The sequence below is a fragment of the Ursus arctos genome, unplaced genomic scaffold (genome assembly GCF_023065955.2).
Source record: "Ursus arctos isolate Adak ecotype North America unplaced genomic scaffold, UrsArc2.0 scaffold_5, whole genome shotgun sequence".
NCBI classification, from domain to species: Eukaryota; Metazoa; Chordata; class Mammalia; order Carnivora; family Ursidae; genus Ursus; species Ursus arctos.
Window position 1 is genome coordinate 51,263,861 of NW_026623067.1, and position 16,110 is coordinate 51,279,970.

The following is a 16,110-nucleotide window of genomic DNA, read 5'->3' on the forward strand; positions in this document are numbered from 1 at the left end:
CATGAGTTCTGTTCAATAACCTCTAACAAACCCTGAATTTCGTCCTCTGTCACAAAAGCCCCACTCACCTTAAGGTTTTAAAGCAACTCTTACAGGCTACCATTGCTACTATAAGTGAGAAACAGCTCCTTAATATATTGTCTCTGTTTGAGAGAGAGGTTTGCCCCAGATCTGGAGTTCTTTGAGAACTTTTAATTCCGTAAAAATACCCAAGCCTGAAACTTCCCCGAACTCGGTCTTGAGCCGATGCCCACTTACTGCACGCAGACTTCTCGTTTTCAGGGGGTCCATATGCTGTCTGTTACAAGATGGTCACGTCAGGGTCACCACTTGCCGGGAATGGCCAGCAATCCCTGTACCGATGGATGAAAGATTACTCCAGACTTCCCTGTGAAAGAGAGGAGAAGGTAAGGGGGTCAACGCTCAGAGGTGAAGACCCTTTGCTCTCCTGTGCTCCCACTTTTATTGGTCCTTCAGGATACTCACAAATCCTTATCACTGTGTCTCGAGCACATGATGTTGACAAGGGGTCTTACTGAAAACTGGGAGGATCTGTTCATGGAAAAGATACGAAATGCTAATTTGGGCGTGCTCTCCCAGTTCTGCTAAACATAGCCTAAGGGACAATGCCTGCGTCTCTTAGATCTCAGGGCAGCTGCTTGGGCTAGGAAACTTTCGGGAAGGCAAGTCCGCGTGGCATTGCAACGGCAGAGAGGTCACGCAGGCCTCGGCGTTCCAAAGGCCTATGCCCTCCTCCGAAACCTTCCCTGCCCGCAGCGGCCTCCACGTTACGTTTTAGCGAACCAGCTATTATGGCGGATTTCATGCTCTGCATTAAACCCAGCAGGGCAAATTTTGACCAACAGGAGGCTACACCTGGGAAAGAGCTAGCAGTTAACCTTGCCTTCTTCCTCCACCCTCCACAGTGGCTCCATGCAAACACGCTAGAGATGTCCATCCTTTGTGACTGGGCATTACATTTAAGTTTCTTACAGCATAGTAAAATGTGTAAAAAAAAGTATCAAGGGTAAAGATCTATTTAAGAGTGTCGTATTTGTTCATAGTCCATCTCTTTGTTCTGTAGAAGCAAAATTTATAGAAATTGCATTCTCAAATAATGTATACGTGCAAGTAAAATCCTGAGTTTGGAACTTAGAAGGCGTAATTTAATCAAATTTGAAAAGTAACCACTGTCCTAATTCTAGTCAGACTTCATAAGCTCAAATCTACTAGATAACGGAGAAATTTCATTAAGCTTTGATGTTTACCTAATATGTTTATCATCATTATTAGCCTTATGAGTATAATTCAGTATTCATGGATGCAGAATAAAATTTATCTCATTTTTAAAGCACAGATACCCCTAGTTGAAGAGCGTATATATTTCTTGATAGCAATTCTATACTAGTTGTGAGTTTTTAGCTTAATTGTCTACAGGAGTGGCAGGAAGACCAGTAAGAGCCATGACGTGAATTTTCCCATCCCCTCCACTTTGTGGGGAAAGCTCTTTAGAATTTGTGAGAAATATATTATTTTTTCCTTTGTCCTGCATTTCTGATTAGAAACCTTGTTCAGCTGTAGTACAAGACCTCATTATAGTCCCAAGTGGGGGTTGCTTTTCGCTCAAGTCATTGGGAAAAGGTCAAGATCTAAGGACTTCTGACCTGTGAGGTGACAGATTGAAATAGCATGGAAGGGCATGGCTGTCTCTAGAGTGCTTCTCTCAAAGACTCTTCTTTCAAGACCACTGAGAATATAAACAGTATCCTAATTTATGTTGATTTATGTTTATACACCAGGTAAAAGGTTTATCAATAGATACCCTGCTTTCAACTGCTAGAACAAGTGACTAATATCAAACTGAAATCTTTTTTTTTAGGTAGTTTCAAACTATATTGGCTTAAATTCTACAACCCTGTACAGAATTATCACTTCATGTTGAAAAGACTCAGAACTATTTACTGAAAAATAATCTCGGCTCAGCTCTCATGCCTCTCCCTTGACAAATCTCAAGGAAAAAGATAAATGACCATTCTCAAAAGGATATAGTGTAAAAAGAATGTAGCACTATCATTCATTCACTTACTTGCATTTATAATTTTGAATATTGACATACAAGCAGCATTACAGAATACATCTTACTGTAACTTGCATTTATAATTTTGAATATTGACATACAAGCAGCATTACAGAATACATCTTACTGTAGCTTTTTCACTGAACCAAAGATCTGTCTACCTTGTCCTCAAAACCAGCTGTGAGGATTAGTATTACTGTCATTGGTAAATATTTTTTTGTGGAATTAAGATTTACTCCAACGTATAAAAAACATATTGAAAATGGCTACATAGCAATCATAATTAAAACATTTGGGAAGGTAGGTAGAGTGGTAATTTTGGTGGCTTATATTTACAAAAAATGAAAGTATCATAATCCTATTTCCTGTGTTCTTTATATGTCAGTATCTTGAATTTTTTTGCATGGGCCATTCTAGAAGCTGGATAATGACTATCTCTAAAATATTACATATAAGTAATGTATTACATGTAAAAATCCAAGAATAAAATAAATTAGGGTTAGTAATCAAATTGAGTTAAAAGTCCCCAGTACTCTTGAAAAGTAATCTCCTTTTTATTTTCATAATAATATTTCTGTTAGTCACCATACAGTACATCCCCGGTTTTTGATGTAAAGTTTGATGATTCATTAGTTGCGTATAACACCCAGTGCACCATGCAATACGTGCCCTCCTTACTACCCATCACCAGTCTATCCCATTCCCCCACCCCCCTCCCCTCTGAGGCCCTCAGTTTGTTTCTCAGAGTCCATAGTCTCTCATGCTTCATTCCCCCTTCTGATTACCCCCCTTTCTTTATCCCTTTCTGGAGGGAATAATGCTAAGTGAAATAAGTCAAGCAGAGAAAGACAATTATCATATGATTTCTCTCATCTATGGAACATACATAAGAAGTAGGAAGATCGGTAGGAGAAGAAAGTAATCTCCTTCTAATTTCCTCAAAGACTCCAAGAGACCCACAAGAGAGGATTTTTGTGGTCCCTTTCCAAAGAAAACTTCAACACTCTCAGCCTAGCCATCAGCTTGGAAATTCATCAACCTTGTTTTTAGATGAAACGGTAAATTTATGAGGTGAGGACCAACATTTTATGGTTTGCCCCGTTGCATAACCTGGCATGATCCCTTTAAATTATGAACTGGGACCATGTATAAAGTACATGACAAATGATTACACACTGTCTCTACCAGTCACATTTCAGGTTAGTCTCTACTAGCCTAGTTTATTTTTTTAAAGAAGTGAAATTGTGTACATTCAGCTGAAGTTCCGTATGTTCCCCTACACGAGCCAACATGCTCTACCCCTTCCCTCAAAGTGAAACCACTATTGTTAGGTTAGTATACTGATGTCTAAATTTTAAAATTTCTATCCACGAAAGCTACCACTCTGCTTACTATTTTTTTAGTGTATGTAATGGTATTACATTCTGCACATTATTTTGTAACATGCTTTTGCTTACTTGACATGTTTTTAATTAAACATTTAGATCTAGTGATACTCCTTTTTGTACTGTACAGCATTATATTAATATATGCACTATGGTTTAATTCTCCATCCATTTATTGATAGCCCTTGGTGGTGTTTCATTGTTCTCTATTACAGAGAATGCTCTTGGGTACCCTGTGCATATAGGTATGAGAGAATGCTAAGAAATGGAACCGTTAGGTTGTAGGATATGCTTCTTTTCAACTTTAAGAGATACTGCCCTCCCAAGCTGGTTTACACTCCCAGCAGCTGGGTATCAGATTTCAACTCTCATATCCACTTAAATTATAGCTCTTGTCAACATAATGGGTTTGAAATGATAACTTTTTCTTCTATTTTTCCCAACTTCTAATACTATTGTTTCTGTTTTCATCCTTACTTGCCTAATAAAAATTGTGCTTTCTCCTGTTACCAGTACATATCCCTTGCCCATTTTCTTCTGGATTCTCATGTTCTTTCTTACTACAGGCAGTAGAAAAACCCAAAATGATTCCAATCAGTAAGTATTGGTTCTATTTTCTAGGTTACTGTGGCTCCTTTAATATTATGGTTTCTTTTTACTAATGAAGTTATACATGTTAGAGTTGGAATTACTGATCTCTTACTCTAAGACTAACAGTATTCTAACATTTAGGTAGGGGAGATTTTCTTTCAAGTTTTTTTTTTTCCCTCATGTTTAGGTCTATATCATATACATAGTATATATGCTTCCTTCCCTAATAAAGCACTCAAGAAACTTTAGTCTCAACGTGTATTTATTTTTTCCTATTGATCTATCACCTTAGCTTTACAGGAAGGCTTGATATTTGATTAAAGCAAGTCACCCCTTTAGCTCTATGATGTTAGAAATCACTTGAGAAATTATAAGAAATTTTGATTATAATTGCACTGAATCTTATGGCTAATTTAGAAATAATTTTCATCTTTAATCATACTTGACATACCTAAAAGTTGTACAGGTATCTTAGCATTTATTTGGGCATCTGTTTTTACCTCAGGTTTACTAAGGTATAACCAATATAAATTCTTTGGTCAACTCTGACAAGTGTGTAAAGTTTCCCTGCAGGTCGTGGTACCTAATGTCCTCCCCACCCACTACCCCTTGGCAACCACTAATATGTAATCTGTCCCTAGAGTTTCGCCTTTTCCAGCATATCATATAAATGGAATCATACTCTGTATCTGACTTTTTCCACTTACCATCATGTTTGTTTTTAAGATACATCCATGTTGTTCTGTATAAGAAAAATGAGTGAATTTTTAGCACTAAGTATCGAGTGGTCGTACCATTATTATTTATCCATTCACTCACCTGCTGAAGTCCATGTGAGTTGTTTTCATTTTAGGTGATTATGAATAAAGCAGTCATAAATATTGACTTACAGGCATGGTGTGGACAAAATTTTGCATGTTTCTTGGGTAAATACCTAAGTACTGGTTGGACTTCTCTGTCATACAGTAAGAAAATTATTCATGATTTGTACTCTCACCCCTCCCACTGCAGAATGCAGTGGGAGGGATTCTTAGGAGCCATGAGCAGACTCATCTGCTCTGGGCCACAGAAAAAACAAAACTATGGTTTGAAAGAACTAAAGAAACTGACTGTAGAAATTTGCGAAATAGCAGGGAAACAGCTAGAACTCTCTCTGGGGTTGGACGGGCTAGGAACCGTTAGAGTTTACCCCCTGCCCCCCAGATAGCACAGGAAAAAAAGCAACATCCGAGATCCCGAGCCAGCCCACTGCATTAGTAAGCTTTGGGCACCTAGCCTATATACCAGTTCTAGCCATTTCACCATGGGGGCTGTAGTGAGGCACAGAAGGGGACTTCCCTGAACAGTACTCACTACAGCTCCAGCTATCTCACCACCATGACACAGGCACAAAGCACACCAAAATAATCACCAGGCCTGTACCATTTCAGTTCCAGACAACTCACATGCCTCAGTTGTCCCACCAGCCCCCACCCCACTCAGAGCACCTGAAGACAAAGACTCCTCTATAGAGGAGACAGAGGCATTATATAATGGTAATGGGGTCTACCCAAGAAGAGAATATAACAGTTATAAATATCTATGTACCCAGCAATGGAGAACCTAAATATATAATGCAAGTATTACCAGACATAAATCAACAGTAATAGTAGGGGACTTTTATCCCTTGATTTAAGTAGGATGTTAATCATCCAGACAGAAAATCATTAAGGAAACAATGGCTTTGAAAGAAACGAACTTCATAAATATATACAGAAAATTACATGAAAAAACAGCAGGATACACATTCTTTTCAAGTGCACACAGATCATTCCCCAGGAGAAATCACCACATATTAGGCCACAAGACAAGTTTAAATAAATAAATTTCAGAAGATTGAAATCATACCAAGCATCATTTCTCACAACAGTATTAAACTAGAAATCAATTACAAGAAAAAAACCCACAAAAACACAGAGGCTGAATGACATGCTATTAAATAACCAATGGGTCAATGAAAAAATCCATGGAGACATATGAAAATGGCCCAAAATTTTGGGGATATAGGAAAAGCAGTTCTAAGAAGTTTATGGCAACACAGGTCTACTTTAAGTAACAAGAAAAATCTCAAATGACCTAACCATACATTTAAAGGAACTAGATAAAAAGTTCAAAGCAGGTAGAAGGAATTTCACAGTAGAAATGAATATAAAAAGAACAGAAACAATGACACTCAAAGATGGTTGCTTCAAAAGGTAAACAATTTTAATAAACCTCTATCTCAGACTCACGGGAAAAAAGGAGAGAGGACTCTCAAAATTGTATGTGAAAAAGAGAAGTAACATCCAACACCATAAAATGCAAATGATTATAAGAGACTACTATAAAAAATTATATGCTAACACATTGGACAACCTAGAAGAAGTGGATCAGTACCTAAAAATATACATTTTTCCAAAAATGAATCAGGAAGAAGTAGATAATCTGAACAGACTAATTACCAGTAACAAAACTGAATCAGTAATAAACTCCCCCAACCAAAAAATTAAAAAATCCCAACAAACCAAAGTCCAGGATCAGATGGTTTCATAGCTGAATTTTAGCAAACATTTAAAGAAGAGTTAATATCCGTTCTTCTCAACTTATAACAACAACAAAAAAAGAAATGCTTCCATATTCATATTACAAGACCAGCACTACCCTGATAGCAAACAAAATCAGATAAAGACATTACAAAAAGAAAATGACAAGCTAATATCCTTGATGAACAGAGATACAAAATATTAGTGAACCACGTTCAACCATACATTAATCATTCATTTCAGGGCAGAAGGACAGTTCTCTGTATCCACATATACCATCTATGTGACACATCACATTAAAAAATTAAAGGATAAAAAACATCATCAAAATTCAATACCCATTCATGATCTCAACAAAATGGGTTTAGAGGGAACATACTTCAGCATAACAAAGGCCATATATAACAAACTCACAGCTAACATCACACTCAATGGTGAAAATCTGAAAGATTTTCCTGTGAGGTCTAAGGACAAGATAAGGATATCCACTCTTACCAATTGTATTCAACATAGTATTGGAAGTCCTAGCTACAGCAATCAGACAAAAATAAATAAAAGGTATCAAAGTGGTAAGGATGAAGTTAAAATTTTACTCTTTGCAGAGAACATGATATCATGTATAGAAAACCCTAAAGTCTCTACCAAAAACCATTAGAACTAATAATGAATTCAGTAAATTTGTGGGGTATAAAATTAATGCATTGAAATCTATTGTGCTTTTTTTTTTTAAGTTTTTAATCATCCGATGCTCATCATAACAAGTACGCTCCTTAATCCCCATCATCTTTCACCCATATCACCACCCACCTGCCCTCTGGTAACCTCAGTTTGTTCTCTGTAGTTAAGAGTCTGTTTCTTGGTTTCTCTAAGACATCTGATGCATTAATAAAATGCACCAATAATGACATTGCAGAAACTAAGGAAATAATTGATTTTACAGTTGTCCCAAAAAACATAAAAATACCTAGAAATAAAGTTACCCAAGGACGAAAGACTTGTCTTCTGAACACTAAAAAATATTTATGCAAGAAACTGAATATGATTCAAATATGAAAAGATATTCCAAAATCATGCATTGGAAGAGTATTGTTAAAATGTCCATACTACCCAAAGTCATCTACAGATCCAATGCAATCCCTGTCAGTAAACCAATACTATTTTTTACAGAAGTAGAATGGATAATCCTAAAATTTGTATGGAACCACCAAAGACTCAGAAAAGCCAAAGCAATTTGAAAAAGAAGAACAAAGCTGCAGGTATCACAATCCCAGATTTCAAGATATACTACAAAGCTGTCCTACTCAAAACAATATGGTGCTGGCGTTATAGACATCTAGATCAATGGAACAGGATACAAAGCGCTAGAGTAAACACACATTTATATGCTCAGTTAATCTACAACAAAAGAGGCAAGAATATACACGGGGGAAAAGACAGTCTCTTCAATAGGTAGTGTTGGGAAAACTGGACCATTTCCAAAACCATACACAAAGAGGTAACAGATCTGTACTCTAGAAACTACAGGACACTTACAAAAGAAATTAAGACATAAAGAGATGGAAAGCATTCCATGCTCATGGATTGGAAGAACAAACATTGTTAAAATGTCTATGCTGCCCAGAGAAATCTACACATTCAGTGAAATTCCTATCAAAATACTATCAATATTTTTCACAGAGCTGGAAAAAACAATCCTAAAATTTGTATGGAACCACAAAAGACTGAGTCACCAGGGAAATGTTGATGAGTCACCAGGGAAATGTTGAAAAGAAAACCAAAGCTGGGGTCATCACAATGCCTGACTTCAAGCTATATTACAAAGCCGTGAACATCAAGACAGAATGGTATTGGCACCAAAACAGACACATAGATCAATGGAACAGAATAGAGACCCCACAAACGGACCCTCAACTCTGTGGTCAACTAATCTTTGACAAAGCAGGAAAGAATATCCAATGGGAAAAAAGACAGTCTCTTCAATAAATGGTGCTGGGACAGTTGGACAGCCACATGCAGAAGAATGAAACTGGACCATTCTCTTACACCATACACAAAGATAAACTCAAAATGGATGAAAGACCTAAATGTGAGATAGGAATCCATCAAAATCCTACAGGAGAACACAGGCAGTAACCTCTTTGATCTTGGCCACAGCAACTTCTTCTAAGACACATCCCTAAAGACAAGGGAAACAAAAGCAAAAATGAACTATTGGGACTTCATCAAGATAAAAAGCTTCTGCACAGCAAAGGAAACAGCAAAACTAAGAGGCAACCCCTGGAATGGGAGAAGATATTTGCAAATGTCATTACAGACAAAGGGCTGGTATCCAAGATCTATAAAGAACTTCTCAAACTCAACACACAAAAAACAATCAAGAAATGGGCAGACTACATGAACAGACACTTCTCCAAAGAAGACATACAAATGGCCAACAGACACATGAAAAAATGCTCCTCATCACCTCCCATCAGGGAAATACAAATCAAAACCACGATGAGATACCACCTCACACCAGTTAGAATGGCTAAAATTAACAAGTCAGGAAACAACAGATGTTGGCGAGGATGCAGAGAAAGGGAACCCTCCTACATTGTTGGTGGGAATGTAAGCTGGTACAGCCACTGTGGAAAACAGTATGGAGGTTCCTCAAGATGTTTCAAGTAAGCTACCCTATGACCCAGCAATTGCACTACTGGGCATTTAACCCAAAGATACAGATGTAGTGAAAAGAAGGGGCACGTGCACCCCAATGTTCACAGCAGCAATGTGCACAATAGCCAAACTGTGGAAGGATCTGAGATATTCTTCAAGATACGAATGGATAAAGAAGATGTGCTTCATATATACAATGGACTGTGACTCAGCCATCAGAAAGGATGAGTACCTACCATTTGTGTCAACATGGGTGGAACTGGAAGGGATTATGCTAAGTGAAATAAGTCAAGCAGAAAAAGACAATTATCATATGGCTTCTCTAATACGTGAAATAGAAGGAATAGTGCAGAGGACCATAGGGGAAGGGAGGGAAAACTGAATGGGAAGAAATCAGAGAGGGACACAAACCACGAGAGACTCTGGACTCCAGGAAACAAACTGAGGGTTGCAGAAGGGAGGGGGGTGGAGGATGACGTAACTGGGTGATGGGCATTAAGTAGACACATGACCTGATGAGCACTGGGTGTTATACATAACTCATGAGTCGTTGAACACTACATCAAAAACTAATGATGGCTAATTGAACTTAATAAAAAAAATACACAAAAATATATTTAAAATGTATTTTTGGATTTGGTTTCCTAGTATTTTACTGAGAATTTATGCATCCATATCCATCAAGGTTATTGGCATGTAGGCCACATTGAGACTTGAAACCATACAACTCCTAGGAGAAAAACATAGGCAGTGAGATCTTGTACATCAGCTTTAGCAACCTTTTTTTGGTTGTCTCCTCAGTCAAGAGAAACAAGAACAAAAGTAAATTATTGGGACTACACCAAAATAAAAAGCTTTTGCATGGAGAAGGAAACCAGCCACAAAATTAAAAGGTAATCTATAGAATGAGAGAAGGTATTTCCAAAGGACATATCTGATAAGGGCTCAATATTCAAAATATATTAAAACAACACAAAATCCCTAAATTATCCAATTAAAATGGGCAGAGGATATTAATAGACATTTTTCTAAAGAAGACCTACAGATGGCCAGCAGACACGTGAAAAGATGCTCACCATCACTCATCCAACAGGGAAATGAAAATCAAAATCACAATGAGAAACCAGCCCACACCAGTCAGAATGGCTAAAATCTGAAAGAAATAACAAGATGGGTGAGGATAAGGAGAAAAGGGAACCTTCGTGCAATGTTGGTGGGAAGGTCAAATTGTGCAACCACTGTGGAAAATAGTACATAGGTTCTTCAAAAAATTAAAAACAGTAATACCACATAATCCAGAAATCCCACTACTGGATGTTTAACCAAAGAAAAATAAAACACTAATCGAAAAGACTGGAGTGCAATCTAAGTGTTCATTGAGAGGTGAATGGATAAAGAAAGGGTAGTATAAATATGCAGTGGAATATTAGCCATAAAAGGGAATTAGATCTTGCCATTTATGACAACATGGATAGACTCAGTGGGCATTATGCTAAGTGAAATAAGGTAAAGACAAATACCATAATATTGCACTTATACGTAGAATTCAAAACAAACATAATGAACAAACAAACCAAGAAAAAGGAAAAGACCCTGAAATACAGAGATCAAGCTGAGGGTTTCCAGAAGAAAGGGTGGAGGGGAATGAGCCAAACGGGTCAAGGGGAGTGAAAGACACAGGCTTCCAGTATGGAATGTATAATTCACAGAGATGAAACATACAGCAGAGCAAACATAGTTAATAGTATAATGATAGTATTGTGTGATCTATTGTGGTGAGCACAGCTTAGCATATAGAGTTGTTGAAGCACTGTGTTGTACACCTGAAACTGGTCTAACACTGTTTGGCAACTACCCTTCAATAAGAAAAGATCAGAAACAAGACAAGGGCGCCTACTCTTACCACTCCTATTCAATACACTACTGGAAATCCTTGCAGAGCTGTCAGAAAGGAACAAGAAATAAAAAGCAATAGAATTGTACATGAAGAAGTAAGACTGTCACTATATGAAGATACAGTTTTATAAACAGAAAATACTAAAGTCTACACCTAAAAACTTGTATCTCAACAAATTCTGTGAAGTTGAAGGAAACAAACTTATATCATAAAAAAAGTAGTGTATCTATACACTAACAATGAAATATGTGAAAATGATGTAAAATGATGCCATTTACAACTGCATAAATAAACCTATTGATCCTTACTAACTTAACCAAGGAAGTGAAAGATCACTACTCTGGAGACTTCAAGATATTGCTGAAAGAAAGAAGACATGAATAAATGAATGGTAGTCTCTGTTTATGGATTGGAAGAGTTAGTATTGTTAAAATATCTTTACTATTAAATGCACTCTATAGATTCAATGCAAACTCTATCAAGATTTTAATGTCAGTTTTCACAGGAGTAAAAAACCATAGTCGTAAAATAAAATGGGACCGCAGGAACCTGGAATAGCCAAAGTAATCCTCACAAGAAAAAAAATCAGAAGACATCGAACTATTTTAAGGTATATTATCAAGTCATAGTCTATTAAAACAGTGTGGTACTGTTTTACAAACAAATAAATCAATGGAACAGAATTAAGAGCCCAGAAGTAAACCCAAGCATATACTATCAATATTTAATAGTGGAACCAATATAGTTAAATGGAAAAAACACAGTCTTTAATAAAGAGTGCTAAGAAAATGAGGTATTCACATGTAAAAGAATAAAACTAGATCCCCATCTTATGCCACTAACAAAAATAAATTTGAAAAGACTTAAACATAAGACCCGAGATGGTGAAACCCCTAGAAGAAAACAGGAAAGATGTTCTTTGCTATGGGTCTTGCCAGCGATTTTTTGGATGTGGCACCTAAAGCATAAACAACAGAATAAAGAACAGTGAGACTCCATCGAACTAAAAAGCTCCCGCGTAGCAAAAGAAATTATCAACAAAGTGAAAAGACAATCTACAGAGTGGGAAAATATATTTGCAAACTATATATCTGATAGGGGGTTAATACTAAAAATACATAAAAAATTCATGCAAATAAAAATTAAAAAGTAAACAACAAATAACCTCATTAGGCAATCTAAAGGGACAAAAGACCTGAATACACATTTTTCCAAAGATGACTTGCAAAAGCCTACCATGTACATGAAAAGATGCTCACTAACAGTAATCATCAGGGAAATGCAAATTAAAAATACTATCAGATATCACCTCAAGTCCATCACAGTGGCCATGATTTTAAAAAAATACATATAGTCTGCCCACCATTGACGAAAGTTGAGACTGGTCACTGCAGACAACCAGGGTGGGGGCCAGCTCCCCCCACAAGTGCACCCACGGTAGTCACGGATCATGCACAACAGGAGGGCGCATGCAGCCACAAAGCGGACACTTTTGGAGCATCTAGTGTTCATGACCAGGGGACACTGTGGTCCTGGGCCACACAGGAAGTCTTCTACAGAAAACCACTACTTTCAAAACCAAGAGATGTAGCTGGCCTACTTAATGCAAAGAAACAGAGAGGATGAGACAGAATAAGGAGACACAGAAACATGTTCCAAACAAAAGCATAAGACAAAACCTGAGAAAAAGATCTAGATGAAATGAATCAATCTACTGAAAAAGAGTTTAAAGTTATGGCCATAAGAACACATATTGAAAATGAAAGAAGAATGTGTTAGGGAGGGGTTCAAAAAAGAGAACATATCACAGATGAAAAATACAATAAATGAAATAAAAAATACACTAGAGGAAAATAACAGCAGATTAGAGAAAGCAGAAGAATGGATGAGCAAGCTGGAAGACAGGAGATAAAAGAGTGGAAATGACCCTTGCTGAACGGGGGGGGGGGGGGGGGGGGAGGTAATAGGTTAATGAACTTCTGGGATAATATCAAGCGTACTAGCATTTGTGTTGTAGTGGTCCCAGAAGGAGAGGACAGAGAAAGGCACAGAAACCTTATTTAAAGAAATAGCAGCTGTAAACCTCCCTAACTTGGAGAAGGGAACAAACATTCAGGTCTAGGAAATAGCCCCAAATAAGATGAACCTAAGAAGGTCCACACAAAGAGACATAAAAATTAAAATGTCAAAAGTGAAAAAGAAAATCTTAATAGCATCAAGAGGAAAGCAAAGATTTATGTACAAGCAAAACTCAACTATCAGCTGATTATTTAGCTGAAACTTTGCAGGCCATAAGAAGGTGGCAGGATATATTCATAGTACTGAAAAGAAAAATCCTACAACAAAGAATACTCTACCCTGCAAGACTGTCATTCAGAATTAAACGTGAGGTAAAGGAGTTCATCACCACTAAAAAAAGAACAGTTAATACATATTCTTCTCAAACTATTCCACAAAATAGAAGAGGAAGGAAAGCTTCCATAGTCATTTTATGAGGCCAGCATTACCTTGATTTAAAAAAAAGCCAAAGTACAACAGCAGCAAAAACCAGAAAAGATACTACAAAACAGAAGCAAAAACAACTGAAAAAACTACAGGCCAATACCCCGATGAAGAAAGATGTAAAAATCCTTAAAATAATAGCAAACCGAATGCAGTACAGTAAAAGAATCATTCACTATAATCAAGTGGAATTTATTCCAGTGAAGAAGGATGGTTCAGTATTCACGAATCTATCAACATGAATCATCACATTTACAAAATGAAGAATAAAAACAATATGGTCACCTCAATAGATGCAGAAAAAGCACTGGACAAAATCCAACATCCATCTATATAAAAGCGTTCAGCAAAGTGGATTTAGAAGGAACATATCTCAACATAACAAAAGCCATATATGATAAGCCCGTGGTGGTAAAAATCTAATAGCTTTGCCTCTAAGATCTGGAACAAGACAAGAATGTTCATTCTTGTTGTTTTATTCAGCCTAGTATTGGAAGTCATAGCCCCAGCTATCAGAAAAGAAGAAGAAAGAAAAGACATCAAATCAGTAAGGAAGAAATTAAACGGTCAGTATTAACAGATGACATGACATTAGATATAGAAGACCCCTAAAGAGTCCACCAGATAACTATTAGAACTAGTCAGTGAACTCAGTAAAGTTGCAAAATATAAAATTAATATACAGAAATGTATTGTTTCTATACACTAGTAATAAATTATGAGAAAGAAATTAAGAAAACTTCTTATTTACAATTGCATCACAAGGAATAAAACACCTAGAAATAAATTTAACCAAGGAAATTAAAGACTGAAGACAATGATGCGGGAACTTGACGAAGACAGGGGTGCCTGGGTGGCTCAGCTCATGATCCCACGGTCGTGGGATGGCAGGTTCTACACTCAGCATGGAGGCAAAATTCCAACGATCAAATATGTAAGTCATGGGGATGTAATCTATAGCACAGGGAATATAGCAAACAATCTTTCAATAACTTCGGTAACATGATGAACATATTTCATAATGTATGTAATTGTCCATTCACTACATTGTATACCTGAAACTAATATATTAGCAAAGGCTGGTGAGGAGTGGAGAAAATAAACACTTATACTCTTCTGGTGGGACTGTAAATTGGTGCAGTCACTATGAAAAATAGTATGGAGGATTTAAAAAAAAATGAAAAGCCAACCTACTATATGATCCAGTAGTTCTACTTCAAGTAATATATCCAAAGGAAATGAGAACACTAACTTAGAAAGGATATCTGCTTGCCCATGGTCATAGCAGCATTAGTGACAGTAACCAAGACATGGAAACAACTTAAGCATTTATCAAGAGGTGGATGAATAGATAAGTTGTGGTGCATATACAATGCAGTATTACTCAACTATTAAAGAACAAAACAAAAACAAGGAGATGCTGTCATTTGTGATAACATGGATGGACCCTGACAGCATCTTGGTAAGTGAAATGTCAGATAAAGACAAAATATTATGTGATCTCTCTTACATGTAGAATCAAAAAACCAAAAACTCCCAGAAAAAGAGATCGTATGTGGGGTTAGCACAGGCATGGGATGGGGGGAGGCAAATCAGAGAAAGGTGGTCAAAGTGTACAAACCTCCAGTTAAAATATAAATAAGTAAGTATGATGGCTGTACTTAACATGATCTAGGTATGAAAAAGTTAAGAGACTAAATCCTGGGAGTTTCCAATAAAGATTGATTGATTGATTGATTGATTGATTGATTTTGCTTTCTTTCACTTAGAGGAGATGATGGAAGTTAGTAAACTTATTGCAATAATCATTTCACAATATATGTAAGGCAAATCATTATTTCTATATACCTTATAGAGTAATGTATCTTAATTATATCTCAATAAAACTGGGGGTATAAAAAAGAAGTGCCATGAAACCATTAGGCAGATTCACTCCTGTGTGGAAGAAGTGGAAAAAAGGTGGAGCAAGAAAGACATTAAGACTAGAGCACAGTTCTAAAATAATTTTGGCAAGGTTAATAATGAGTCTTTGAGCCAATTTTCCCGTTACTAAAATCCTGTATCTCTCAGGATTGTCTTCCTCAGTGTACCTGCGGAGCTTAGTTACTGGCTGGAAGCAGCCTGTCAGAAGCTTGGCCTTGGCACAAACTCATTGTTGGATTTCAGAGAGAACTATTGGGGGCCAGTTACTTATACTTCCTGTGGTGGGGGAGCTGAGAGGCACGTTTTCATCTTCACTACTTTCATTTTTTTTGCAAATGAAGCAGATCTTGTGAATCAAAATAAAGTATCAGCTCTGCCCATATTCTTTTTAATGTAGCTGGTGAAAGACAACAGCACAGTCTGGCAGTTCTAGAAGGCTCTACTCACATTTTCCGTACAAGAAAAAGGAGCATTGTACTCATCCCGAAGACAGCAGAAGTTTCCCTACTGTGGAACCAC

The 16,110-nt window shown here is 37.0% G+C and overlaps 1 long non-coding RNA gene across 1 annotated transcript in view; it reads left to right on the forward strand.

Moving 5' to 3' along the window:
• The window catches only part of LOC113255293 (uncharacterized), a 303,324-nt gene that overhangs the window by 261,720 nt on the left and 25,494 nt on the right, over nucleotides 1-16,110 (forward strand). Inside the window, exon 4 of the long non-coding RNA XR_008957492.1 lies at nucleotides 283-407. This is a non-coding gene — a long non-coding RNA (uncharacterized LOC113255293). The remainder of the gene's footprint in view (nucleotides 1-282; nucleotides 408-16,110) is intronic.